The sequence below is a fragment of the Panthera onca genome, chromosome E1 (genome assembly GCF_046562875.1).
Source record: "Panthera onca isolate mPanOnc1 chromosome E1, mPanOnc1 haplotype 2, whole genome shotgun sequence".
Lineage (NCBI taxonomy): Eukaryota > Metazoa > Chordata > Mammalia > Carnivora > Felidae > Panthera > Panthera onca.
Window position 1 is genome coordinate 5601833 of NC_138352.1, and position 27344 is coordinate 5629176.

Sequence of the window (27344 nt, forward strand, 5' to 3'; positions counted from 1 at the left end):
CACGCCTGAGTAACGCGGGTACGAGAAGTGAAAGAAATACATTGGAATAATAAATACCAAATTTAGGACGGTGGTTAACTTCTGGGCACATGTATTCATGGAGAATAATAACAAGGAGACAATTCTAATGTGTTGCGTAGACGTTCACTCACTATCTATGTCTGTGCTTCGCAAGAGGATCCTTGGGGCTGCAGCTCTGTGGCACCTGCCTTATTTCTCAGACTGGGTGACGGACATTTTCGTGCTCATCATATAATTATTGATACTTTTTTGGCATTTCTAACTTGACGTGAGATATATTTTAAAACATTTATTTATTTAAAAATGTTTATTTGTGTTGAGAGAGAGAGAGAGAGATTGAGAGAGAGAGAGAGAAAGTGAGCATAAGCAGGGGACAGGCAGAGAGAGAAGGAGACAGAAAATCCCAAGCAGGCTGTGTGCTGTCAGTGCAGAGCCCGACGTGGGGCTCGATCCCACGACTGTGAGACCATGACCTGAGCCGAAATCAAGAGTTGAACGCTTAACCAGCTGAAACCACCCATGTGCAGGGAATAGACATATTATATTTTAAATCATTTTAAAACATAGGACTTGATGGCTTAGGGTATACATAGGAAAATGAGAAATTGATTCCATGTCTTCTTTTTTGTGGCTTTTTACAATATGATAAAAAACAAAAAGAAATGAAAAATTTCTCTTCCACACACATCTATTCATGGAAAACAATAAGGAGCCAATTCTAATGTGTTAACATAGACATTTACTCACTGTCTATGCTAAAGCTCTGGTAGGTCACATTTTATTTTATTTATTTATTTTTTTTTTAACGTTTATTTATTTTTGAGACAGAGAGAGACAGAGCATGAACGGGGGAGGGTCAGAGAGAGAGGGAGACACAGAATCCGAAGCAGGCTCCAGGCTCTGGGCCATCATCAGCCCAGAGCCCGACGCGGGGCTCGAACCCATGGACTGTGAGATCGTGACCTGAGCCGAAGTCGGACGCTTAACCGACTGAGCCACCCAGGCGCCCCTGGTAGGTCACATTTTAATTAGCCGGTGAACCGTAATTTCCATGTGCAATGGATGATTGAGGAAGTCTCCCAGTTATAAGACAAAATTGCCAAATTTAGAGGGATAAATGATTAAATGAAGTAATTTTTACAGAAGTGTTTTCAAGGATAGCACTAAACTTTAAGATGGATTTTTTTTTTTCCCCCTCAAAGGGTCGAGTCCTAGGGCTTCCATTAAGTATGAATGGGTTTGTGTCATGGACCAGCTCCAAGAGGGAGCTGTGATACTTCTTTCTGGAGCAAGTTTTTCAGGGAGAGTAGCATAATCTGCCTTCTGTCCTTGTGCCCTAGGGCTTTACTCTTTAGATGGCTGCTTACCCAAGAGTGCATGATAAATGACACCAGAATGAATGATACCTACAAGAGAAACAATATGGGGGTCCATACTTCTGGTCGTGGTTTCGTTTGACTACAGTCTCTCTTTGCACTCATTGACTGTTAGTGACATCCAGGCAAAATGCCTATGCTAAGGGACAGATGGGAAGTCACTTGGAGAACATACTGGGTTTCTTTATTTGCAATGAAATCGTGCATCTTAACGATCGTACCGAGACCCTCCAAGGGGGAAGAGAAAAAAGATAATTCAAATCATCTTGAAAGCCCTAATGTTTTCTCTGACTGTTTGTGAAGTAATACTGAAGACAGCAATGCAGTTTCACAAGGGGAAAGCCCTGACCATTGCTTTTTATAAAATCAAAGTCAAACCTTTTTTTTTCCCCCCTTCAAAATTTTATGTTCTGGTTCCCATGGGCAGTATTATTTGCTATATCCTTGGGCTTTGAACTTTATTATAATTTTTATGGGAGGAGGGACTGCATTTAATAAAACTTGAATAAAATGATATTTTTCTTCAGCCACCTAATAAAATCGAACCTCAGGACATTTGCAAGAAAAGGTGTGTTGTCCTGGGATTCTGGTTAGCTTGTCTCAAGGAAAGTGAGAAAGACCCAGGATTTTTAAGAACAACCTGACATTTCTTCTCCCTTAGTTTTGACTTTGCCTTGTTCTTTAAGAATGGGAAAATAATGTCACCGGTCTGCCTTCGGTTTTCTCATGACACAGGAGGGACAAGATTGCTATGGTTTTTTATTTTTCTTTATCAGAGAGTCCTCAGAGGTTTCCAGTGTACCCGTGCGGGGTCATCAATCTCTTGTAAATGGAGTCTTGAGTTCACGACTACTGTGTATGAGGGACGGTGCGGGGAGAGACAACGGGTGGGGATATTTTTCCTTCTTTGAGCACAATTACCCCTGAAAAGATTAAGTCTTAGTCACCGAGACTTTACTGTTAATTACTTTAATTGGATCATTAGATTGCTCTTACCTTTACCAGGATGGCCAGGATGAGAACAGTCATTAATCCTTAATTCAACAAAGGTTATATTGAACTATTTTCCCTGAGGCATCTTACTGGTATTTAGGTATTTTTTGAGGTGAAGGGGCATGGATGAGAGAGGAAAACTCTGGGAGAATGGAATACTTCCAGCGGGTACTGTGGACAAGCTTCCAGACAGCAGAAAGCCCAGGGTATTTAGGAGTTTGGAGATGGGCGGGTGTGTGCGCACATGTGTGGGGTCGGGGAGTCCTGTCGTTTGGCTTCTGGAGCAATGGATACCGGGCGTCCTGCAGTTGTAGGGTCTGTACAAAGAGCTGTCATGCCTCGAATATTTATGTGCTTCTGCTGGGAGACTGGTTGAAGAAACAAACTGAAATCAGAAACCCAAACTTGTACTGATGCAGTTTTGTTCAGAGTCCTGGTGGCCGCAACAGAGAGTCATCGACTAATTTATCTAACGCTACCAACCTTGGTATTTTCCTAGCGTGTTGCTGCCTGCACTCGAGTCCAGAAATCAATGAGTCAATTGAGAGGTGCATCAAAGCAAAAGCCGACAACACAAGCAGGCTGTTAACTTGTCCAAAGTATCATCAGTTACACCCAAAGCAGCAGATCTGTGTATTGTAAAACTGAAAAAAGGAAAAAGCCCTCATGTGTTTGTAAGCAATCCATCAATACGTAGTAATCTTCTATTTTCTTTTCTTACCCACTAACCAGTTACCTGCTGTTTCCTTTTTGGCATCATTGAAAAAGAATGTTTTACCTTTTGTTTGAATGTTAGCAGTGCTTAAGTATCTAGGGATATGATACATCATTGGTATCCCGGGTCTAGGCACCTGTTCAGTGGAATCAAGACGTTTAATTAAGCCAGACAGAAGTGATAATATACCTATAAATATCATCTCTAGTACCTATAGTTGATGAAGTGGTTTGCATCATTCATTTCAAAGTATGATCTGGTTGGGACCAGCAGATGTTTTCAATTCTGAGCCCCACCCCCACCCCGCCCTTTTTTTTCTTTTTGCTATGGCAGATGTACCTTGGCTGAGTCTGGCTGTTGAATGCATGGCCTTTGCTGGGCTTGTTAGCCTTAACACTGGTTAGTGATTTGTGTTGGGCTATTAAGCATGAAAGGCAAGCAATGTGATCTTGTTTCAGGGAAAGAGTAGATGAAATGTCCCTGAGTAAATACTAGAAGGGTGTTACGACTTTTAAAAGTTGGCTCAGGCAACTTTCACTTAACAATGCCTGGGAGGCCCCTTTGAGTGAAATAAATCATGGGTAATGATATAATAATTTCTTTAAAATATAGTGTGGAAAACCGAGGTCTGTTGGCAAATGTCAGATCTGGTGGCCAGGAAACTAGCATCACTGCTTTTTGAGAAGGGTCCTTGCATGCAAACTAAAAAGAATTTCTGATAGCCCTTGGGAAAAACAACAACAGATAATTTGTCAGACTGAGAGGCAAGCAAGACAAAGGAATACGAGACCTTTTGCTTTTGATCTTAAGGGCTGGTCCTGGTAAAAAGGGCTGATACCCCCAAATTTCCTTCCTAATATTAGTTCAAATTGTTTGACGAAGAATGTATTATGGTGGGGTTGGTGTAATAGCTGAAAGGTATAAACACGCACATCTCCTTCCAGTACCACCGAAATAGTCAAACAAAAATGCATTGCTAAACAGGAGAGAGGTTTCTAATTGTTTGAGCTCATGTTGAGACCATTTGATAAAGACCTGGAATATGGTCAGTTCTTACCTCTGATCTACCAGGAAGGTGAGAGGCAAGTGAAGAATACCCTTGTATCTGTTACCAGTTCTGGACCCACGTCTATTCCTTTTTCTCACAACAGAGCCCTCAACTGGCATGTTTCTTTTACCACGGTATGGATGATGTTTTTGTGGCTTTTAACAAAACCCACAAGAAAAAAAACCATGTGTTTATACCCAAAGGCATTCTTCCACAACATTGGAGATACCAAGTAGATGGGTATCATTTGAAGGTAAAGTTTGAGATCTCTCAGTGAAGGGAAGTAAATGTAGAGATTCTGCGTCTATACCGACTGAGATTCTTTTGGGGCCAAAGTCAAGGGAAAAGACTCTAAAGGTGTGAAAAGAATTTCCCCTGGGCAAGTAGAACCTGAAGAGTATCTTGAAAGGCTGCCAGCAGCTCAGGCTTTTCTTTGCACAGCAGGGTGAAGACTAAGCTGATGAAGCTGAGCTTTATATTTCTGGGGAATTAATCAAACTGGTAGATTGTAATGATCTCTCAAGGGAATTATGATAGGAACCCCTTTGATAGGGGTCCAATTATTTCAGATTACAATAAAGTTTATGAGTTTCTCAGGAAATGAGGTATGAACCTTATTTTGTCGAAGTTAATTGCCCTTGCAATCTTGGTATTGCAAAGCCTATATCTCGTAGGAATTTGATTGAAATTTCAAGGCCCAGGGCTGTCGTGTGGATTGTGATTTGGGGTTAAGAGATAGGAATGACGGAAAGGTTAAAGAGGAAAAGAATTAGAAATGTGATATGCGGCTTACAGATTTAAGTGTGAGTTAGGGAACCAAGATGCCAACTGCGGACTCCAGCGCTTTCAGTTTAAAGGGATTTGGAATTATCTCAAATTCCTTCCAACCCTCAGGGTTTACCATTCTCTGATAACAACAACTAGGACGAAAGTAAGGGCAGTGGGGAAGGAAGGTCAAGTGGGTGAGGTTGGCTTGGGTCAATGAGTGGAGTAGCCAGGCTGGGCTTGAATATACCAAATTCTGCCTTCTAAATATGTCTCCCAGTTGATCAATCTAGCGATTTTTCCAAGTGGGTCTCTGCAGCACGTTTTCCGGGTGGCAGGGTCCCACTGGAACCCGTCTAGCTGGGGCCATTTTTTTGCGGGGCAAAATCAAGCTTAGAGGAGGCATCATAACAGAAGAGTAAGGACTTTGGGCTCTCGAGAGAGGCTGCTTGGATTCAGAGTCCAGCTTTCCCACTTGCTAGAATATTCAGGGAATGACTGAGCGTCCCTGTGCCTCAGTTTCCTCATCTGTAAATGGGAGTTATAAAGTACCCATCTCATATTATTCCTCTTGACAAGGAAACTCATTTTGTTCACTGCCTCCTTCATGAGGGCAGAGGTTTCTGTACATGCTGTATCCTGTGGCATGCCCAGCTCCCAAACACTGCCTGACTCATAGTGCATGCTTGACGTTTGCTGAGTGGGCAGGTAGTGTTTTGGACAATACCTGGAACACACTCAACCCTTAGTGAATGTGGGTTATCGGTGTAACTTTTCTTCCAAGTGAGTATTCTGTTTGTTTGCCTTCATACTTCTAATAACACACTCAATCCTTAGGGAGTGTTGGCTGTTAGTGTAATTTTTCTTTCAAGTGAGTATTCCGGTTGCTTGCCCTGAAAAACTTTTGATACTCAGCACAGTGCCAACACATAGAGAGGAGATGCTTGTGCCAGGCAAAATAACATCTCCTCCCCTAAAGATGTCAAATTCCTGATCCCCAAATCTGCGAATATGTTAGGTAGTATTGGCAAAGGGGGACTAAAGTTGCAGACAGAATTAAGATTGCTACTCGGTCGACCTTAAAGTAGGAAGATTATATTAGATTATCTGGTTGGGCTCAGTGTCATCCTAAGGATCCTTAAAAGTAGAAAAGGGAGACAGAAGAGAGTCAGAGAAACATATGTGTCATAGGACGCAGGGTCAGAGATGTGCTCCATTCCTGGCCTTGAGGATGGGGTAGGGGACCATGGGGCAAGCAATGTGAAAGCAACAGAAATATGATAGCATGTTCAGCAAGTATACGTTGAATTGAGCCTGAATGAATCATTTTTGTCCCCATGATCAATTAGGCTTTATTTTTCCTTCATTATATAAATGCTATAATGCTTCACATACAGGAATCTAACAATATATAGAAAATAAAGAAAGCAAAGGTCACGTGGAGTCCTGCTACCTTGTGATAACCACTATGAGTACGTAGGCGTTCATTTTCTCACGAATCTCTTTATGTATGCACAATACACGTGCACACACACACACACACACACACACACACACATGCGTGCCTGCCAAGTTTCATTTATATGGGATTATACCATGCATGGCACTTTGCTTTTTTATCATGGACACTTTGTCTTTCTTCCCCGAATGAATACCTCTCATTGCAATTCTATCCACACCCCAACTGGGTAGCCATGATAACACCCTAATGTTTGTCCTTTAATATTTTTTTTTTGGACTCAGGTGATCTTAGGCGTATTCCAATCTAGGAATCTGAGGCATTCCCAATATAGGATATCTTTTGTCATTCTGTGTTTTATAAAAATGGGGTCATATGACACACTCTTTTGCAATTTTGCTTTTCCTACTCTGTGAAATCCTGACTCAGGAAAATCCGTCAGGCCATTTTCTGTTTTTTCTTTTTTCTTAAAATTTTTTTTCAGTGTTGATTTTTGAGAAACAGAGCATGAGGGGGAGAAGGGCAGAGAGAGAGGGAGACAGAGCACCTGAAGTGGGCTTTGGGCTGACAGGAGACAGCCCAAGGCGGGTCTCAAACCCACCAACTGTGAGATCATGACCTGAGCCCAAGTCGGATGCTTAACAGACTGAGCCACCCAGGCACACCCCCTCCGAGTCATTTTCTATGACTGCCCCATATTCCATGATATGAATATAACGCAGTTTATCCAACGGTTGTTGATAGACCTTCTCTTTGTTTTCAATTATTGGCCACTGTAGACTGTGCTGCCATTCCTAAATTTCGTATTTCTTACACAAAAGAAAACATTCTTGATTTGTAAAGGCTATTTTCAAAGGATGTCTGTGATGATAAGGATTCCCAAACAGAGGCTGTCTTCTCCCAGAAGTTAGTCTCTGGGGCTGGAGTGAATGTCCACAGAAACAGTAGAAAGTGGGGGAGACAGTGAAGTTATATGAAAAAACCCAGCAAATACTTTTTCTCTATAACTTAAATTGAGAAAGTCTCCCATTTACAATCCTTTCTATCAACTCTTTTGGAAGAGTGTGGTATTTATTACACTGGTCTACCTCTCCTAAGGAAGTTCAGCATTGTAGAAGGTCCACCAGGTAAATACTATCAGGTTCTGGTTCTCTTTTGTTTGCACCATTAACATTCAGGATGATCCCGCTCCATGTTGGATGAAAACAGCGTATTGATTAAAAAATGTTCAGAAGGCCAGTACTGTTAGAATATTCACTGATTCCCTCTGGAGCCTTGTCTGTTTCATTAGTTCTTTCTAAGCAGCTGCAATTTCCGACCACTTTGGTAAGAGAGCCCTGGTTGAGGCTGTCTCTTAAGTGCAACCATTCGGTGATGTATTTTCAGGAACTGAATCAAAGGAACATTTTTTCTGCAGTCTCACAAACCTGCTTGGCACGCGTTCTTGTTTATGGAAAATCCAAATGTATATTTGTGTTCTTTCGAAAGGGGTGGGAGTTGGCAGGGAGGTCACGTGGGAGATTAAGACTCTCGCTTCCCACTCAGCAAGCTGAATTCTTAAAGCCCTATCTGATTTCATCAAGTAAGCAGAAGTTGGGGTCTGTCTAGACTCTGGCTGACATGCAGACAAAAGAAAGGAATCCACTCGGTGGCGGGCCAGTAGCGGATTCTGCTTGAAGGATGCCCTGAGGTGGAAGAAGCAGTTGGGCCGCAATGAATGAACCCCTTTCCTTCATATCTACCATTTACTGGTCACTTTATCTGCCCCGGCTCATTCATTTCTCACAACTCCGAGGGCACAGGTAATACTATGAAACCGTTACATATGAGACAGGCTCAGAGAGCACTTTGCCTAACGTTACACAGCCAAGAAATGGTAGAGTCAGTACCAAAATAAATACATAGTACATAAAAATACATTTAAAAAAAAGTCTTTATTACAGAAGATGTCATACACGTAGAGGAGTTGAAAGCTTATTACCATGTACCATTCCGAACCCACCACGTTTCAAAAATGGTCAGTTCATAGCCAATCCTGTTCATCCGTATATACCATCTTGTGTCCCCCTCCCCAACTGGGATATTTCGGGAAAAAAATCCAGTTACCACTTTCCAAGGTGTATTTCTCAAAGAGAAATACTTACGAAAAATATAATCACAACACAACCCAGTTAAAATAATAATTCCTTGATACCATCAAATGTCCAGGCAGTTTCTGGATTTCCCCGATGGTGGGGGTAGAATTTTAACACAAGTCGGCACCGAAAGTTTGAGGTACAGATGTGTGAGAAGGCTGGTGGGTATATTTGGTCCACTCTGGAAAATTTGCCCTGTCCCATTTCTTCTGTCAAAAATTCTTTAAATGGAAATCTACTCAAATATATAAGCTATTGCTCTGTGGAATCCTCCAAGAGCAAGCAACTGTTATAGTTCTCTTCTGCATTTAACATGCTTTATAGGTATAAAAAGTAAAGGAAAGGGGGTGCCTGGGTGGCTCAGTCGGTTAAGCGTCTTGACTTCAGCTCAGGTCATGATCTCACAGTTCGTGAGTCAGAGCCCCATGTCCGGGGTTGGCACTGACAATGTGGAGACTGCTTGGGATTCTCTCTCTCTTTCTCTCTCTCGAAGTGAATAAATAAACTTAAAGAAAATATTTAAATCTTAAAAAGTAAAGGACATGGGGAAAGGTATATATTTCAGCTCCTTATCTCAATTTATGGGTATCTGAGAAAAGGGAAGGGGAGAGAGAGAGACAGAGAAAGAGGAAAGGGGGAAGGGGGTGCAAATCTTTTCCCAGCAGAAATAAGGAGGTATTTTTATTCTGAGCCAGGAAATAATACTATTCACGATGTTCTTGTCAACATGAAGCTAAGAAATGATTATGTAAAGGAATAAAACACGTCCTGTGTTCTAGTTGATGAACCAGGTTTTCTTGCCATTTCCAATAAAGGATTTCAGTTCAAGCATTAGATCAGTAGCCTTTGATTTCTAAGCTTAGGTAGAAATCCAATTTTGCTCTCTGGTTCTTTTTCCTCACATTCCTGGAATTCATGAGTTTTGCCCTGAACTCTTCTGGGAGCAAGGGCCGAGATCCGGACACGACTTTTCAATTAATGCAAATCACGGTCTCTGGTTCTCCTCCATGTTAGCATGTGACAGGGCTGGAGGCCTTTATTTTGCTTAGAGCGGTGACCAAGCAAATGAATGCACGCTCTTGAATATTTGACAAATGTGACAAGCGTGTGCGGTCGCAGCTGGCTGCGCTTAGTTTTTTAATTTTGGTGCTTTCTCAACCAGCAGTGTGTGATCTGCCCCATTAGACTGAGGTTTGGTCAGATCAGGTCAGGAATGCAATTGAGATTTTCCTTTTCAGGCGGGGAAAGGTCGTCAAGGATGGGACCGGCTACGTAATTCACAGGACCTAGCGCAAACAAAATGTGGGGCTCCTTGCTCAAAAACAGTGAAGAATTCCAGTACGGTAACAGCAGAGCCCCTTTAAGAGAGGGGACGTGTGGGACAGTGTGGGTAGCCCGCACATGAAGCTGGCCTTCGGCCTGGGGCACAGAGCGTGCACTTGGAAACTGGCAGGTTAATCTTTGAGACCAAGAGAAGTAAGAGAGAGCTAGGAGCTAGCTCAGCCTGGGGCAGAACCTGGAGGAAGCCAGCAAAGAGCCCACGGGCCAGAAACGGGTAAGGGGGGAGTGGTGAGAACAGGTCTCAGGTGTCCTGGTGCTATTTCGGCTAAGTCGGTGTGCAGATTCCCTGATCCACGCAGGTTAGAGAGAGCAAGGTCAGAGGTTACCTAGTGGGAAATCAAAGCCCAGGTCAAAGGTGAGTACAGATGCAAGAGCATTAGAGAGACCAATGTTCACAGCCAAACAACAAAAGACCCAAAGGAGATTTTTCACAGTCTGTGAGCTGGTCTTGAACTTTCTAGGGGCTTGGGCTTTGTAGAAAAAACATTCAGACACTTCCTCCATGTTTTTGCATCTGGAAAGGGAGGCCCCTCTCTCCAAGTGTTGAGTGACATCTTAGAGCTTATTTCTTTCCAGTAAAAGTGGAAAATATCAACTAAGGTTTCAAAGGAAAGGAAATGTAATGTATTTTCTCATCAAATTTGGCATTATCTATTTAGCAGGCGGGCCTTTAATCTTCCATGCAGTATTTTTCCATTGTACAGTTCTGAGTTTGCCTCAGATCTGTCTTACTCTTTTAACTTGGGCTTTCTAAAATACGATTGTGATTTGTATGACTTATCTCCTGTTTTCATTTGTTTCCTCGATACTTGTGATGATCTCTTGCCAGGGTGTCTCTAGAGAAGCTCACAATTTTGCCTCTGCAAATATTGAATGTAACACAGATAAAGTTCCTTTGTTAGTGTGAATTCGTTAATGACTTTGATAAAAAGAACTTTCTGTGTCCAGCATCCTGGGAGGACTAAAGTGATTGGGGCCTGTTGATAGGAACATATAAATGAGAAAGCGCAATGATTGACTTTTTAAAAATCCCATTACATTTTTAAATGAGAAGGAAAGCCACTCACTCGTGCTTCAGTATCGGAGGACGATAATGAAGTAACTTGTCCTCTTTCTCCCTAAGAACTGGAAAATGGAGCCGCGAGACCGAGGTCTAGGAGTTGAGCCTTGAGATCAGTGTATTAGTACGTAGATCACAACAGAGTAAGGACAAGTTGAGAAGGAAAGATTCTTTAGTCTCAAAGCAGAATTGCAGCCTGATGAAATGTATTAGGAAAACATAGGTCAGCCGCGTACGTAAGCAACGCAAAAAGAAGAATCACAGAGGCAAGCACTGGAAGAATCAAATGCTATCCAGGAGAGACAAAGCTTTAGGGGATGGACTTTAAGTATTCTTGACCCACCTGTGTTTGAGAAGGCTGTGTTGTGTTTTCTTAGACCGAATTCATGAAGCATTCAGACTTATTAACTGTCCCTGTTAATATTCTATGCTTGCCAGTCAGTCAGCCAGATGAATCTGATTCTTGGCTAAATTTGCCGATCGTCTTTGAATATGGATAGTTCATACTATCCCTTCACAAGTAGACAATTCAGTTTCTGAGAGACCATTTCTTTTTCTAACGTAAGTTAGTAAACTGAAATTCGGGTCTTATGCATAGACAGGTGGCTAGATGAAGTGCATCGGCACTAAGAGAAGGACCTGGGCCGGGGGTCGTGGCCTCAGGGGGTCGTGGCCTCAGGCCCTGGTACAATCGGAGATGACCTTCCATGCTCTGAGTGTCGTCTTGACCTGACTTGGGACCCTGAGCATTCCAGGATCAGCCTGGACGTTTAGTTTGTCCTCTTCCATCTCTGAGTCCTTGTATCATGCGTTTTGTTTCATTCCTGACCCCTAAGTTAGATCTTATCACAACACAGGACTCTGAAGGCTACAACTTGAAGAGTGAACACACATGCCCAGGCTTTTCCTGTTGGATGCAGTTAACTCACTGTTCATGGAAATTTGTCTAGAACGACCATATACCCATCACGACTTTCGAGCTCATTCTTTTAACACATTTTACCTTTCTCTGTGCTTTCTTGATGCTTCCTTTGCTTGTCCCTGGGGAGGGGTGGCGGGTGGGGGGGGGGGTATCTCCTGGTTGGTCACATGCTCAAATCTGCTTTTGCTTTACAAATTAGATTTTGATATATGTCCTTTGCTCATGTCTTCTGACCTTGGTTCTGTGTCTATATTTTCAGCTTTTCTGTACCTGCCTCAGCACTGACTCCTGATGACCGTATGCACTGAGTCTAAGACTCCTGTCCTTGGTACTTCCTCCGTGCTATCCACCTCTCCCTTGCTATCTATCACTCCGGTCTATCTAACTTCAAAAAGTGCCTTTCAAAGCTGGATAAATCTCCGTTCCATCACCCCCTTACAATGTGGAGTCCAACCCAGGAGCAGCAAGCGGAATTTTGAGAAACCAATGACGTGAAGGAATTTAAGCAGAAACCTGATAAAATAACCCAATAAATCCAGACAAGGCAATTTTCAGTTTCAGGTGACTGGTGGGCAGAACTGGGAAAGGTCATGAGGCTGTGCAGGTGGCAGAGGCTTTCAGAAGAAATGGAAGGCACACGAAGGTGTCATGCATGGCTTCAGGGAGGGAAAGTGTTATGTGATAATCCTACACTTCAACAGTCACCACGAAAGCCCTGGGGTTCCCAGTGGAAAATCACTGCGCACCAAGTTGTGAGTGACCTATGTCTGGAGCAGGGTATAGATAAGCCACCTGGGGATTGAGTGTGCGTTGCCACAGTCAGGAAGCCTCACTCACACACCTGTTTTCCATCCTCAGCATGTGGAGACTATGTGGTAACATAACTCCCTGCTTTGGAAAATATAGGTTGATTTGCAGCATATTTTCTTGGCATCGGATTAGGGGCTGGGAGTTAATTTCAACTCATGTGAATTCTCTGGGGTTACATGGATAACAGTGACTCTTTCTAGTCTTAGGAAATTTCATATTTTCTGAAACTGGGAAATGGACCCATGAACATGCAGGGCTTTGATTTTCCTAAAAAAAAAAAAAAATCTTAAAGAAATTTTTCATGCACGTTCTAAGTTCCACCACCCCCACCTCTGCTCCTCATTTATATGTTTTGCTTTGGCTTTACTTGAAGTTAATCTTGCAATTATTAGCTTTCAGTCAGTCAGGATCCCATGGTGACAATACTGTCTTTGTATTTTGTTAAACAACAAAAATATTTTCACAAATGACACATATTTAGAGAAAAAAAAATGTCACCTTTAAGAAGGTAAAACAAGTTGACAAATGCTTCTTTAAGTGAAGCTAATTGCATGGAATATTTTATGACATTTCCATGGAAAATGTTACAGGACATCTCTAGAGGATTTCAGGGGAACTTTTATAGCTATTTCCTGCTCCATCAGCATTTTACAGAATCCCGTGGAAAGCAGGGGTGCTTGCTGCTGCGTCTGGTTAGTCGTGGGCGTCCGTTTCAGTTGGATAACGGAGGAGCCTGAAGAACAAACACATTTGCGAAGGCGGCTCCGAGACAATGCCGATGACTCCTGTGGTTCATGAGTAACCAATGGGCTCTAGAACTGACTTGAAAGAGATCCTGTTGTTCGATCAGGGTTAGATGTGGCAGGGAAGGCCTGTCCTTCTTAGTCTCCATGGAGCGCAGCTCACTAAAGTGCTACCTGCCTTGTCATCATAGTCCTCAGATGAAGGACCTTTTTGAAAATGCTCATGTAAGCACTGGGTGTTGTATGTAAGCGATGAATCGTGGGAATCGACTCCCGAAGCCAAGACTACACTGTATACAATGTATGTTAGCTAACTTGACAATGAATTATATTTAAACAATTTTTTTAAAAAAGAAAATGCTAATATAGAGACTGACTGGGTCAACCCCATCCCTTTTCTTTAATGGAGAGATTTTAAATGTCACTAAGCGACAAAAAAATTCAGTACCTACTATACCAAAGACATGCTACATGTAAGGGATATAAACAAGTGTAAGCACACAGTAAATGCTTCAGAAACTGATCATCTGTGGTTGATCTTGTAGAGCATATTCTATTCATGCTTGCCTGCAATATTCTTCATTTATTTATTTAAAAAATTTTTAATGTTTATTTATTTTGAGAGAGAGAGAGAGAGCCGGGGAGGGGCAGAGAGAGAGGGAGAAAGAATCCCAAGCCGGCTCCAAGCTGACAGTGCAGAGCACAATGTGGGGCTCGAACTCACGAACCATGTGATTATGACCTGAGCTGAAATCAAGAGTCAGACGCTTAACCGATTGAGCCACCCAGGCGCCCCTGCAATATTCTTCATTTAACAAGTAAGGCGTACCATACAGCTGCATTACTCAACTCCACCACCATTTCTCTGTGAAAGAAATGTTAACATATAATTACAAAGGCTCTCACATTATCCTCTCATGAAGATTTGAAACAACACGTTCATTTATTCAATTGAGTGCATATGATTATGTCATAACTAGCAAATTATCTTACGTTACCCTATTCATATGTGATGTCAATTCTTTAAGCTGACTCGGTAATAGAAAGTGATTTGTATCAAAGGTTAATTGACATGCAATTAATATCTATGCTATTGGCAGAGAACTTGCCCAGTGGAGTAGGGAGCTCCAGTTTCGAGGCTCTCGGATGCTCTGGGTCCTTGGATGTTGCTTTAAGCTCTGACGCTAACTAGATCATAGTATCACTAAAACTCAGGTTATTCTGATTCTTGAACACTGGTTGAATTCTGATTCTTGTACACCGTCTCCACTCTTTACCTTCTCTTGAAGTGGCCTGGAGATACTAATAATACCGCTTTTCACTAATTTAGAAAATGCAATTCTGTAAACATTTTCCTACCTACAATAAATAACGCTGAGCACGAATAGGACCGAAATTATTATCCAAATGTTTATCGGAAGAGCGTTTGAATGACCTGCTTGAGTTCTCGGATCTGTTTGTTGAAAGGGTAACAAAACCCAGGGATTCAGATTGAGTCTCAGATATTTTCCATTGACTGGAGCATATTGGCTCTGTGGAGAGATTTTTAAAAGCTGTTACTTTCTGAAGTCGCGGATGCACCAGTGAGCTGTGCCTTGGTCCCCTTAAGTCACTGAACATCATTCCACATGGCCCGTGCCCCCCCACCACTTGCTCATATGTTGTCCGTGTTCACATGGTGGTATGTCTGCATGATGCCAAAATAACTAATCAGTTCAAGATATTTTTTGAAAAAGTAACACCGGTAGTGTTTCGTGTCATGGAGACAAAACAATGGGTTGATTTGACTTTCATCCATTTTCAATCAGTGGTTTAGAGCCATGGAGAAATGACTGGTCTTTTCGCATTTTATGAGGTGGCTTTCCTCCCTCCCCCTTTTCTCTTTTTCTCTCCCCAACTCTTCTCCGTCTCTCCTCCTTTCCTCTCTCCTTTACTTATTTATTTTTTTTTAAACACATTTCACTCTTTTCCCATCCTAGGTAATAAATGGTCATTGTAGAAAACTTGAAATACAAAATGTCGAGAAAGGAAACATTTCATGTGACTATGACATGCACAACCATTTTTCCAGCATGTTTAAAACAAATAATATTCCTTTCTCTTTCCTACAGTCAGCTTGCTGAATTTCAGCCACATGTTGGAGATTTCCCCTTTGTTTCTAGCTTATTTATTATATACTGCCAGATCTTTTTATCTTTAATTGTTTTTTTAAGTTTACTTATTTATTTTGAGAGAGATAGAATGTGTGAGCAGGGCAGGGGTAGAGAGAGAGGGAGAGACGAAGACTCCCAAGCAGGCTCTGTGCTGTCAGCGCAGAGCCGATGCAGGGTTCCGTGTGGGGCTTGCGCTCACCAACTGCGAGATCACGACCTGAGATGAGACCAAGAGTTGGCTGCTTAACCAGCTGAGCTACCCAGGTGTCCCTGTGCCTGATGTTTAACCTTAGAGACACTTGGTTAATTTTCTATAAGAAAGTTGTGATGTTCTTAGATCTGACGTGACTTAGCAATGAATAGTGGTGTTAACTTAGTTTTACTCACTGATTTTACTGTTTTTTTTTCTAATTTTACTAATTTTTACTGACTATGGGATGAATTGGGAAAACATAGTCTAGATTTTGAGACCCACCCTCCCCCTAGGCATGTGTAGGAGTAGTTGAATGATTTTGCTATGCAGTGTTCTATCATGCCATTTATTCATTCATTCAAAATGTATTAACTACCTCCTGTGTCCCAGACACTGTTCTAGATAATGGGGATATGGTTATTGAAACGTCAGGCAGGTAGGTTCCTGTCCTCATGGTACCCATCAAACACTAAGGAACATAGACATCCAGTCATCAAGTACATTGTTACCTGGGAGGACAGGTGGGAAAGTAAAATGCATACACTGGGCTACAAGTCAGAGGTAAAGGCTGTCACTGTTATGTAGGAGTTTCTGTCCAGATCCCAGGGATCTGCACATCTCTTACGCTCAGCTGCAGAAACCTCTTCAGCTGTTGGATGCCATTGAGCTATGAACTTACAGACCATAGTCCTGCTCATATAATATAGAAAAGAGGGTAAGAAAAGATTAACTTTAGGAGTTACCTGATACAGAAACAGGAGGGCTTAATGTACACACACACACACACACACACACACACACATACACACACACACACACACACACACAAGCATTTTCCCTGCTGAGGTCATGGACTGAGTGGGGAACAGCGAGTACCAAGAATCATGTAGTCCCCACTCTGTCATCTTTTACCTTGGAATTTGTGAAATATGGGTTGCAGGTATCACTCCATAGAGTTGCTGTTTTATTGACCTCAGCAACATTCACATAAAGTAGGCACGGGATTTCTTTAAAGTTGGAGGTTCCTGTGACTAATCTCTTGATAATTTTAGAGGCTGAGGTTTGGTGGGGAGCAGCTCTGTGGCCAGACCCTTGAAGGGACTAACAGAATTTGTAGCAATTTTAGGTGGTTCCAGCTGCAACAGATATATTTACAAACAGAGTCATGTAGTGTAACATCAAGAAATTCAGGAGTATATGTTTCAGGAGGTCTAAGCTAGTTTCATGCTGGGCCTTGGATAAGAACTTGGAGTCAGAATTTACATGGCCGATATTAAGTTTTGATATATATTTTAAATGAATATGATCATTTTTTTGGAAAACACTACCACAACAGAAAAATACTGAAGAGCTGGGTTCTATATACTCTTGGCTGCATTGGTGATCATGTGACTTTGGGCATGCACTTTGGGTCTCTGCTTCCTCATCTGAAACATGAGGCTATTAACTAGATGACCTCTAACGTCCCTCTTAGCTCCAAAATTTTGTGATGTGGGAAGAATCTTAAATATATTCACAGAGCTGGGGATTTGAGCAAGATAGTTCTCTGCACCCTTCTTTTAATACTTGAAGCTAAACCACAAGTCCAGAACTTAGGTTTTTTATGTTTGTTTGTTTATTTATTTATTTATTATTAGTTTTTAATTAAAAAAAATTTTTTTTTAATATTTTATTTATTTTTGAGACAGAGAGAGACAGAGCATGAATGGGGGAGGGGCAGAGAGAGAGGGAGACACAGAATCCGAAACAGGCCCCAGGCTCTGAGATTCAGCACAGGACCCGACGCGGGGCTCGAACCCACGGGCCGTGAGATCACGACCTGAGCCAAAGTCGGACGCTCAACTGACTGAGCCACCCGGGCGCCCGTGTTTATTTATTTTTGAGAGAGAGAGAGAGAGAGAGAGAGAGAGAGAGAGAAAGAGAGAGAGAGAATGAGTGGGGGAGGGGCAGAGAACCATATCAACACAGACACCGATATGGGGCTTGAACTCACCAACCATGAGATCATGACCTGAGCCAGAGTCGCACACTCAACCAGTTGAGCCACTCAGGTGCCCCCACAAGACCAGAACTTTTGAGACATGATGTAAAGGACAGTGCCATGAAAAAGGAAGAGCTCTGAATTCAGACTCCGTTGATTCTGCTGAGTAAACGTGTGACGCTGGGAGAATTCAGTTTTTTGATGCTCAGTCTCCTCATCTATAAAGTAGGGCAATGCCACTCACCCTCACAAGTCCCTCATGAAGGTCACTTGCTATGATCTGTGTACAAATCCATGGCACAATGCCTGACACCTAGTGGGGGTCAACCGGCCGTCCTCTCCTTCTCCTTCCCTCGCATCTTCCTGGACACGGCAGGCTCAGTGTACCAGTATGATCTCAGTCACAGTTGCCCCTTACGGCCCAATTGTCCACAACTTCCAGTAGATGTTTGACTGTCACCCAATAATTACTTGCTTTGGAATGCCGCTTTTGACTGAAGTGGACTGTGTTAGACCGAATTCTTGTCCCGGCATCTTTGCTGTTGGAAAGTTCTGCTTGCCGGGGCCACCGGCAGCATAATCCTGTGGGTCAGCAGTCTGAGGAATTTCCAGATTTCAGCTGAGTTCACCTGAGGGGCTGACCCCTTGGGAAATGCAAGAGCGCCCACTGCTAGCCACTTCAGTGCCCTACTGTAGCTTTCCGGGGCCGTGGATCTCTGAGCTTCTGGGAATGTAGTTTCTTCCTGGTGAGAAGGTAGGCAGCAGTCAGTGACTCTTGGAGTAACTATTTCAGAAAAGCCCACACGGTCCCATGGCTGAAATGTGGATAATAGATTAGAAATCATTTTTTAAAAAAGAAGAAATAAGGAGAAGAAGAAGAGGAGTATAAGTAGAGAGAAAGGGAATGTGAAGGAAGAGAAAAGAGAAAGGCTAATAGGGAAGAGGCATACATAGATGTCAAGTTTTTCCAGGAGCCTTAGTAGAACCGGGACATGATTAACAGGGGGTCTCTCCCAAACCACTCACTTCCAGAAGTCCAGAATATTATATTTCTGTAATAAGCCAGGGGTTTGGGAGTGGTTCGAAATTGCTGATTCTGTGACGTGAAGCCATGGATTGTATATTTTGGAATCACCTGAGGGCATTCGATTACATACAGATTTCTGGGCTTCAGCTCCTGATTGAATCAGAATCCTGAGATGGGGCCAGGAATCGGCATTTTTTAAAAAGTACCCCAAATGATTCTGATCTGGTGCTAAAGTCACTGTTCCAGGAATATTAATAAGAGGATGTCTCAACATTGTATGTCAATTATACTTCAATTGAAAAAATTAGTTAAACCTGTAAGAAAACAGAAAGTAAAATGGTGGTTAACCCGGGGGTGCTGGGGGCGGTGAGTGATGCGAGTGATAGTGTTGAGGGTGCAAACTTGTAATGAGTGGTAATTAAGCTGTAGAGATTCCATGCATATTGTAATGAATAAGTGGTAATTAAGCTGTAGAGATTCCATGCATATTGTAATGAATAAAGACAATAATATCGTACTTTGATTAGGTAATTCTGTAATGTGATAAGCATTCTGAAATGTGATAAGCGTCAGCAATCACATTACAACGTATAAATGCATCAAAGTAATGAATTAAATACTTTAAACTTATACAGTGTTATGCATCAGATTTATTCCATAAAAAATATTAAGTTATGGGGACAAAAATGATGGTATTTCATCTTTCCTCAGACAGAGCCGGTATTTCCATGTTATGTCCATTTTGATGTTATATCAGTTCTTTAGGAAGAGAAAGCAAAACCCGGGGACTTAGCTGAATGTTACGGATACATAGAGATCTAACCAGGAAGCTCCAGGTTGTAGGCATGGTGTGTGACATCACTGCATTATATGTAAGTTTCCGGCAATGGGATCGTAGGTGGCAACCTTCCAATTTGAGATTCTCTGTAATCTCAGACTGTATGACATTGCCCCTCCTGTCACCCTAGGCAGACTGAGTGAGGATGCTGGTATAGCCAGGGCAGCTGGGCAAGCCAAGCCACCGGAACACAAGAGGTGGGGACAGTGGTGACTGTGTCATACTGACTACAACATACGTCGTATGGATTTTCACCTGAATTCCGTGTTCCAGCTGGCCCCATCCTCCCATACCTTACTCCAGAGCCTGCCTTGATGGCGCCACATCTAAATAGTTGGAATCAGACATAGTGTATTCGCAGAGAAGTTTTGAACCGTGATCTGTCAAAGGTTTTCCACCTGTTTCCCTCTTTCGGTGAGCTGGAACGACCTCTAGCAGCTGCATTTGTGTGTATTTGACAGCAAGTGCCAATGCCCTTTGGATTAATGGCACACGCAAATGTGACTGTTTCTTTCCATTGGCTACATTGCACTAGATGTGCACAAAAGACAGAACCATGGCCAACCCACAGCTGCGTATAGGGCGTGTACTGTCATTTTGGTCAAATTCCTGGACTGTCATCCACCATCTATCACAAGTGTCTTTCTTCAAAGGGAGAACAGGAAAATAAACTTTGACTTTTGCAAGCAAAAAGAGCAAAGAATTGGTTCAATGATATGAATTTCATTAATTATGCAACTTTTTTGGAGAAGAGGTAGAAGTCTGCTCTGTGTTTGGAAATGCCAGAGAATTTAACAATTTACTTCCTGGTTTAAGCAAAACACACCCATATGCTAATGTATGGCTCCTGGTTCTTAGCTTAAAAGCATTTTGTTAAGCCAAGCCTAAGGTCCCAAGCATTTCAATTCTGCCTCTCCATTGGTTATATCTCCAAAATGTCTCCCTCAGTTTTGGGGATTGCCAAACAAACAGGCCTTTCGAGAAAGAGAAGCCCTTTTGTCCTTTTATTTTATAAATACAGCCTTGTTGCAAAAAAGTATTTTAGGCAGTTAGCCAAAATACATAGGAAATAAGAATTTAGTGATAACAGGGATCCGGGGATGGTATTTTAGTATATATGCCTAAGAAAATAAGGTGTTGGGTAAATGTTACAAAGTCATTCTAATTAAAGCTGAACTGACCATACTGAGACTATTTCACCATTTGGTAATTTTTTTTTTTTTTAAACAAGAAAACTTACTTTGGACGCTTATTTATTTATTTATTTATTTGAGTATAGTTGACACACAATATTACATTGGTTTTAGGTGTCGGACAAAGTGATTCAACAAGTTTATACATTAGGCTGTGTTCACCAATGTAGCTACCATCTGTCCTGATACGTTGCCATTACCATTGACGGTATTCCTTACGCTGTGCCTTTTCTTCCCGTGACTTACTTATTTCGTAACTGGTAGCCTGCAATTCCCACTACCTTTCACCTATTCTGCCCAGCCCCTCACCCTCTCCCCCCCTCCGGCAACCATATTTGCTCTCTGTTTTCATTTGTAGGTCTGATTCTGCCTTTTGTTTGTCTATTTACTTGTTGTTATTGGTTTTTTTTTTTTTTAGATTTCACTTATGAGTGAAATCATATGGTATTTGTCTTTCTTGGTCTAACTTATTTCACTCAGCATGTACCTGCTGGGTCTGTTTTGGGTGCTAATTTAATCCTGGGCACCTGTGAGTTCCACCTTAAGATGTAAACATCAGAAATGTTGGGTTTTAATTACAAGATTAGATAATGTAGATCTTGTTTACCTGGTTTATGTATTTTGTTGCAAAGCTCAGATAATGTGAACATTATTATTTTGTATACTATTTCTTCCATCCGTATCGAATTCTGGAATTTCAGGACAACTTCAATAATACTGTGACCTTCAACATCATTTCAAAAGAAAGAAAGGAGAAAACAGGGAGAGGACACATATAATGTACTGAAGACATTGGTCATGGCCTTTTGGCCAAACTCCCTTTTAAAAAAGTCTGTCTTGGGGCTTCTGGGTGACTCAGTTGGTCAAGCGTCCGACTCTTGATTTCAGCTCAGGTCGGGATCTCACGGTTCGTGAGTTCGAGCCCCACGTTGGGCTCTGCACTGGCAGCGTGGAGCCTGCTTGGGATTCTCTCTCTCCCTCTCTCTCTGCCCCTCCCTGTGCTCTCTCACTCTCTGAAAAAGTAAATAAACATTAAATGACAAAATAAAAAGTCTGTCTTCAACTACAGTCCTGATAACTGGTGAAGGTATAGGCCTGTTAGCAGAAGGTGTCCATTTGCCACAGTGAGTGGATTCGATCCTAGCTGGGCTAGTTGGATGCTCTTAGCAACTAGGAACCGAGACCCAGAGACCAGTTAGGGGCAATATTGAAGCTTCTCACAGACAACCTAGTATTAGAGCTCTCATAGGCAAATCACATTTAGGTCTGCATCAAAGTTAAAATCCTTGTAAAGGAGGCTGGTCTAGGGAAGAGGACAAAAGTATATGTCAGCTATGTATTTGCTCTTAACCGATTATTGCAAACTTAGTGGCTTAAAACAGCGCACCCACGTTATCTGACCTTGTCTGTGGATCAGGCATCTGGGCATGGTTTAATTGTGTTCTTTGATTCTCAGTCAGGGTCTCTCACAAGACCGTATTCAAGGAGTAACCTGGCACTGAGGTCTCATCTGACAACTCCCCTGGAAAGGCTCCACCTCCAAGCTCACTTGCATAGTTGCTGGCAGAATTCATTTCTTAGCTCACAACCGCCTCTGGGCCTCCCTTCCTTGCCATGTGGGTCTCTCCATGGGCCGGCTTACAACACGGCAGCTCGCTACATCCAAGCCGGCGAGGGAGTCTGCTAGCAAGACAGAAATCATAATATAATGTAATCGCAAAAGAACACACCATTTTGCAGTATTCTGTTGGTTAGGAGTAAATGATGGGTCCTGCCCACTCGCAAGGGCAGGGACTTAGTCAAGGGCATGAGTGAGAAGATGGAGCATTGAGCGCCATTTTAGAGATGTCTGCCATGGAGCAGAAACAAAATCCAAGAAGAGAATAGTGAAAGATTGCAAGAGACAAAGGAAGGAGGAGGAGAAGGAGCCACCTGATAACTTCTTTGGTTCTCACCAGGGGTCTGGCTCTACTTAGTAATGGGGTCATATAAAGATTCTCCCATTAGTATTACAATAATGACCTCTTCTAAAACTTAAAGTTTGAATTAGGATAAAATACACTTAAAACTCACCATTTTAATCATTTCTACATGTACTATTCAGCAGTGTTAAATGCATGGCATTCATATTGTTACATAACCATCACTACCATCCATCTCCAGAACTCTTTTTATCTTACAGAAGTGAAACTCTGTATGCAGTAAACAATATCTTCCCATTCTCCCCTTCCTTAGCCGTTGGCACCTGCCCTGCTACTTCCTGTCTCTAAGAATTTGGTTTTTCTAGGTGCCTCATATAAGTGGAATCATACAATGTTTAGCTTCTTGTGACTGGCTTATTTCACTTAGTATAATGTCCTCCAGGTGTGTCTGTGTTGTAGCATTCAAGATTGTGTTCTTTTTTAAGATTGAATACTATTCCACTGTATGCATATACCACATTTTCTTTATCCATTCATTCCCCAGTGAACACTAGGGCTGCTATGAACATGGATGTACAGCCATCTCTTTGAGATCTTGCTTTCAGTTCTTTTGGTAATATATCCAGAAGTGGGATTACCAGATGATATGGTAATTCTATTTTTGTTTTTCTTGAGGAACTACTATACTGTTTTCTATAATAGCTGTACCGTTTTACGGTGTTCTGACGATGCACGTGAATTCTGATTTCTCCATGTCCTTGCCAACACTTGTTACTTCCTGTTTTTTGATACTAGCCATTTTAATGAGAGTTAAATGGTGGTTTTGATTTGCATCTCCCAAATGATTAGTGACGTTGAGCATCTTTTCATGTACTTCTTGGCCATTTGTATATCTTCGTTGGAGAAATATATATTCAAGCCTTTTTGCCCATTTTTTTCCTCAAAGGTTTTATTTTAGAAACTTTATAATTGTTGATTTTACATTTAGGTCTGTGGTCTATTTCGAGTAATTATTTTATATAATTCACAGGATAGATCCTGTTATTTTCCCACCTATGGATAAGCAATTTTTCAAGCATCATTTATTGAAAGGACAATCTCTTCTCTTCTGAAATGCCTTTACATTTTTGCTTTGTAGCAAATCGGTTCTCCTTGTATTCTGTTATAGTGATCTATTTTTCTATATACCAGTAACACACTGTCATTATAACTAGCCTTTTAAAATTTTATTTGAAAGAGAGATAGAGACAGAGACAGAGAGAGAGAGAGAGAGAGAGAGTTGGGGAGAGGGGCAGTGGGAGAGAGAGAGAATTTTAAGCAGGCTCCACACTCAGCAGCTCAGCATGGAGCCCAATGAGGGGCTTGATTCCAGGACCCTGGGATCATGACCTGAGCTGAAATCAAGAGTCAGATGCTCAAATGACTGAGCCACCCAGGTGCCCCATTGGCATCTTTTTGGTTTCAAATTCAGGTTGTTTGTTTTATTGTTGTTGAGTTGTAGGAGTTCTTTATATATTCTGGATGTTAATCCCTTACCATATAAATGTTTGCAATGACTTCCTTTACTTGAGCTTGTTTAAATGGGTTTCTATTCCTTGTAAACAAAATATCTTTGATTAAGACATGAAAGCATCAGGCAATTCTTGTTCTTTACTTCACCTCTTAGTCTTTTGTGTTTTCATCTATTGATTAAAACAAATGCTCATTCCATAAGATTGATCTTTAAAGCTTTTATTATAGGTTGGGTTGGTTTTTTGGGGTGACCCTATTAGCCAGCTTGGAATTTTAAGATTAAGTCCAGGTTCACACTCAATTTTAGATCAATAACTTTAACCTAAGAGTGCTTTGAAATATCTAGAAAATGCTAAAAGAATTTTTTTTCCTGCACACTACAAAAAATGGACCAAATTCTTCACCTCATTTACACAAACAGACCTGTTCCAAGAACTAACCATAAACCCAAGGGTGACCAGATATGCCTAGGCATAGACCTGTCTCTAGAGGGGATTAGAGGGGACTCAAGAGACTGTAAGGACTTGTATATTCCATGCTTCTAGACTCTCACTCTTCAACATTGGTTTTTGCTTCTTATAAATGAGAAGTTAGAGATGTTTTTTTTTTTCTTTTTCTTTTCGCAGACATGATTAAGTATGTGCTAAGTTAGCTAGCAGCTCCAAAGTATATAGAGCTTAAAATTATACGAGGGACAAAACCTTTGTTCTCAGGTCACTGAAGCTCATTGTGGAAGAGCTTGTGAAGCAAGTTGCTTGCTGGAATAGCATATTTGTTTATATATATGTTACCTATATAGCATATATATTATATGTATATACATATAAATGTTATATATTTGTATATTACATATAATTATACAATATATGTATTGTATATATATTTAAATATATGTTTATATATGTAGCAGCTGAATTCCAAACCCATAAGTTTCTTTCCAAAACAGCTCTGCCCCTCCCTACACCCCCCCCCACCCCCTCCTAAGCAACACCAAGCCCATTATTGAATGATTGGATCTATACTTTTCAATGCAAGAGTCAGAAGGCTTTTCTTTTTTCCTTTTTCTTCTCCCCCCACTTTTTCCCGCCATCCTAATGAAATTTGCAGACATGGAAAAGAAACTGAGTTATTTATAGGAGTGAGAGGAATGTGAGTGCTAATTGTGCTTAGTCTATTCCTAAGTGTGTAATCTGTTTGCTATTAAATTTTACAATCTTTCAGCAGTATACACATTTTTTAAGGGGAGAACTTCATAAACCTGACAAAGGAAAACCAAAGTAAATTATTCTAAGGGTTCAAATCCTCTAATCAAAGTCAGATTTAAAATAAAAATTTATTTGTAGGATTAACCTTTCTTGTAGTACAGATCTCTCCCATCTCCCCTTGACGAGTTCATTTGCTTCTTTTCTATTTTTTTTAAAGCTTATTTATTTATTTTGAGAAAGAGAGATGGGGAGGAGGGGCACAGAGAGGGAGAGAGAGAATCCCATGCCCCCCCTTGCCAACATGGGGCTCAGTCTCATGAACCACGAGGTCATGACCTGAGCCTAAATCAAGAGTCAGATGCCTAACCGACTGAGCCACCCAGGTGCCCCCATTTCCTTTCTAGACTTACAAGGTTTGATACAACTACTCATGGGAGATGAAAATTTCTGGTAATGAGTTTTAATGCATGCATACGCAAAGAAAATTGGGTCAAATGGGAAGTTATTGGATGCAAGAGTGTAAAGAAAGCACTGGGCTCATAAACTCTAAACCCAGTATTTTGACAACCTAATAATGAAGATAACTCACATTACTTGGTCCAGCATAAAGTCATCCTGGGTAGAATATTGTCACGGGAAACAAAATTTTCCCAGGCTTTCCTCCCTTTATTGCTTCCACCTAGTAAGCCTGGGAAGCTGCTTATTGGAAATTAAACACTTGCTAAGAGGAAGTAGAAAGATCATAATCATTCTTAGGTGAATTTTCCACAGTGGGAATTATTTCCTGTTTGAAATTTGTCTTGATGTGACTGTCAAGGCTGCAGGGATTAGAAAATTACTCAAATTACTTTCAGAGAAGATTTGTTTCTGAAAAGACCCTAGCCTCTTAAATCCACAACTGGGAAACGATCAGGAAGCCAGGCAGCTATAAGGGGCCGTCTGGAGGCTCCACAACAGAGCATGTTACCCTCTTTCTGCTTCTTTGTATTGCTTTCTCTGCTCCCTCCTGCTTCTGAAAATCAGCAACATGTTATTTACCTGAACTCATTCTGTTACTTTTTCTGCCTTACAACTTCTGCTTGTTCATGCCATCACATTTGATACGTTCTCATAGCTTTGTGGGCTGTGATCTATCTTAACCCATGACTACCTCATGATTTCACGTTGCTTTCAGTTTCTACTGCTAAGCTGCCATGGTCATGTAGTAATTTTAATTAAAATTCTTGAGAAGGGAATCTGATGGATTTATTCTGACTTTTTAATGCCATCCCAAGCAATGCTGTTCGTCGCAGGGCAGTTAATGATTTGGTTATTTTTGAGTCAGTAGCCAATCGCTTTCAATCATTTGTGGTTTTGGGGTGGAGGGAACAGGGTCATGTGATCCACACAGACCCTCTTCTTCTTTTTTTTAAGTTTATTTATTTAATTTGAGAGAGAGAGAGAGAGAGAGAGAGAGAGAGCGAGCATGAGTTGGGGAGGGGCAGAGAGAGAAGATCCCAAGCAGGCTCTGCAGTCTTCCTGGAGACCAGTGCTGGGCTCAAACGCACAGACCATGAGATCATGACCTGAGCCAAAATCAAGAGCCAGGCACGTAACTGACTGAGCCATCCAGGTGCCCTGAACCTCCTTTTCAGTTGGTTGTAGACACATTAGCTGTTTATTTTGAAGGCTAATGCACTATTCTCCAAGGAAGGCAGTGAGTATAAGTCAGAATTACAACAGTGATGTGAGTCTGGTCATTTGCCATCTCTGAGCTTCTGTTTTTCCTATGCACAAATAAGATTATACTTACTACTCAGAGCATTATTGTTATTTGTTGCTGAGTAACAAACCATGGAAGTGTTTAGTGGCTTAAAACAACCATAAATCCATTTTTTCTCGTGATTCTATCAGTGGACTGGGTCGTTCTGCTTCATGGGGTGTCGCTATGGA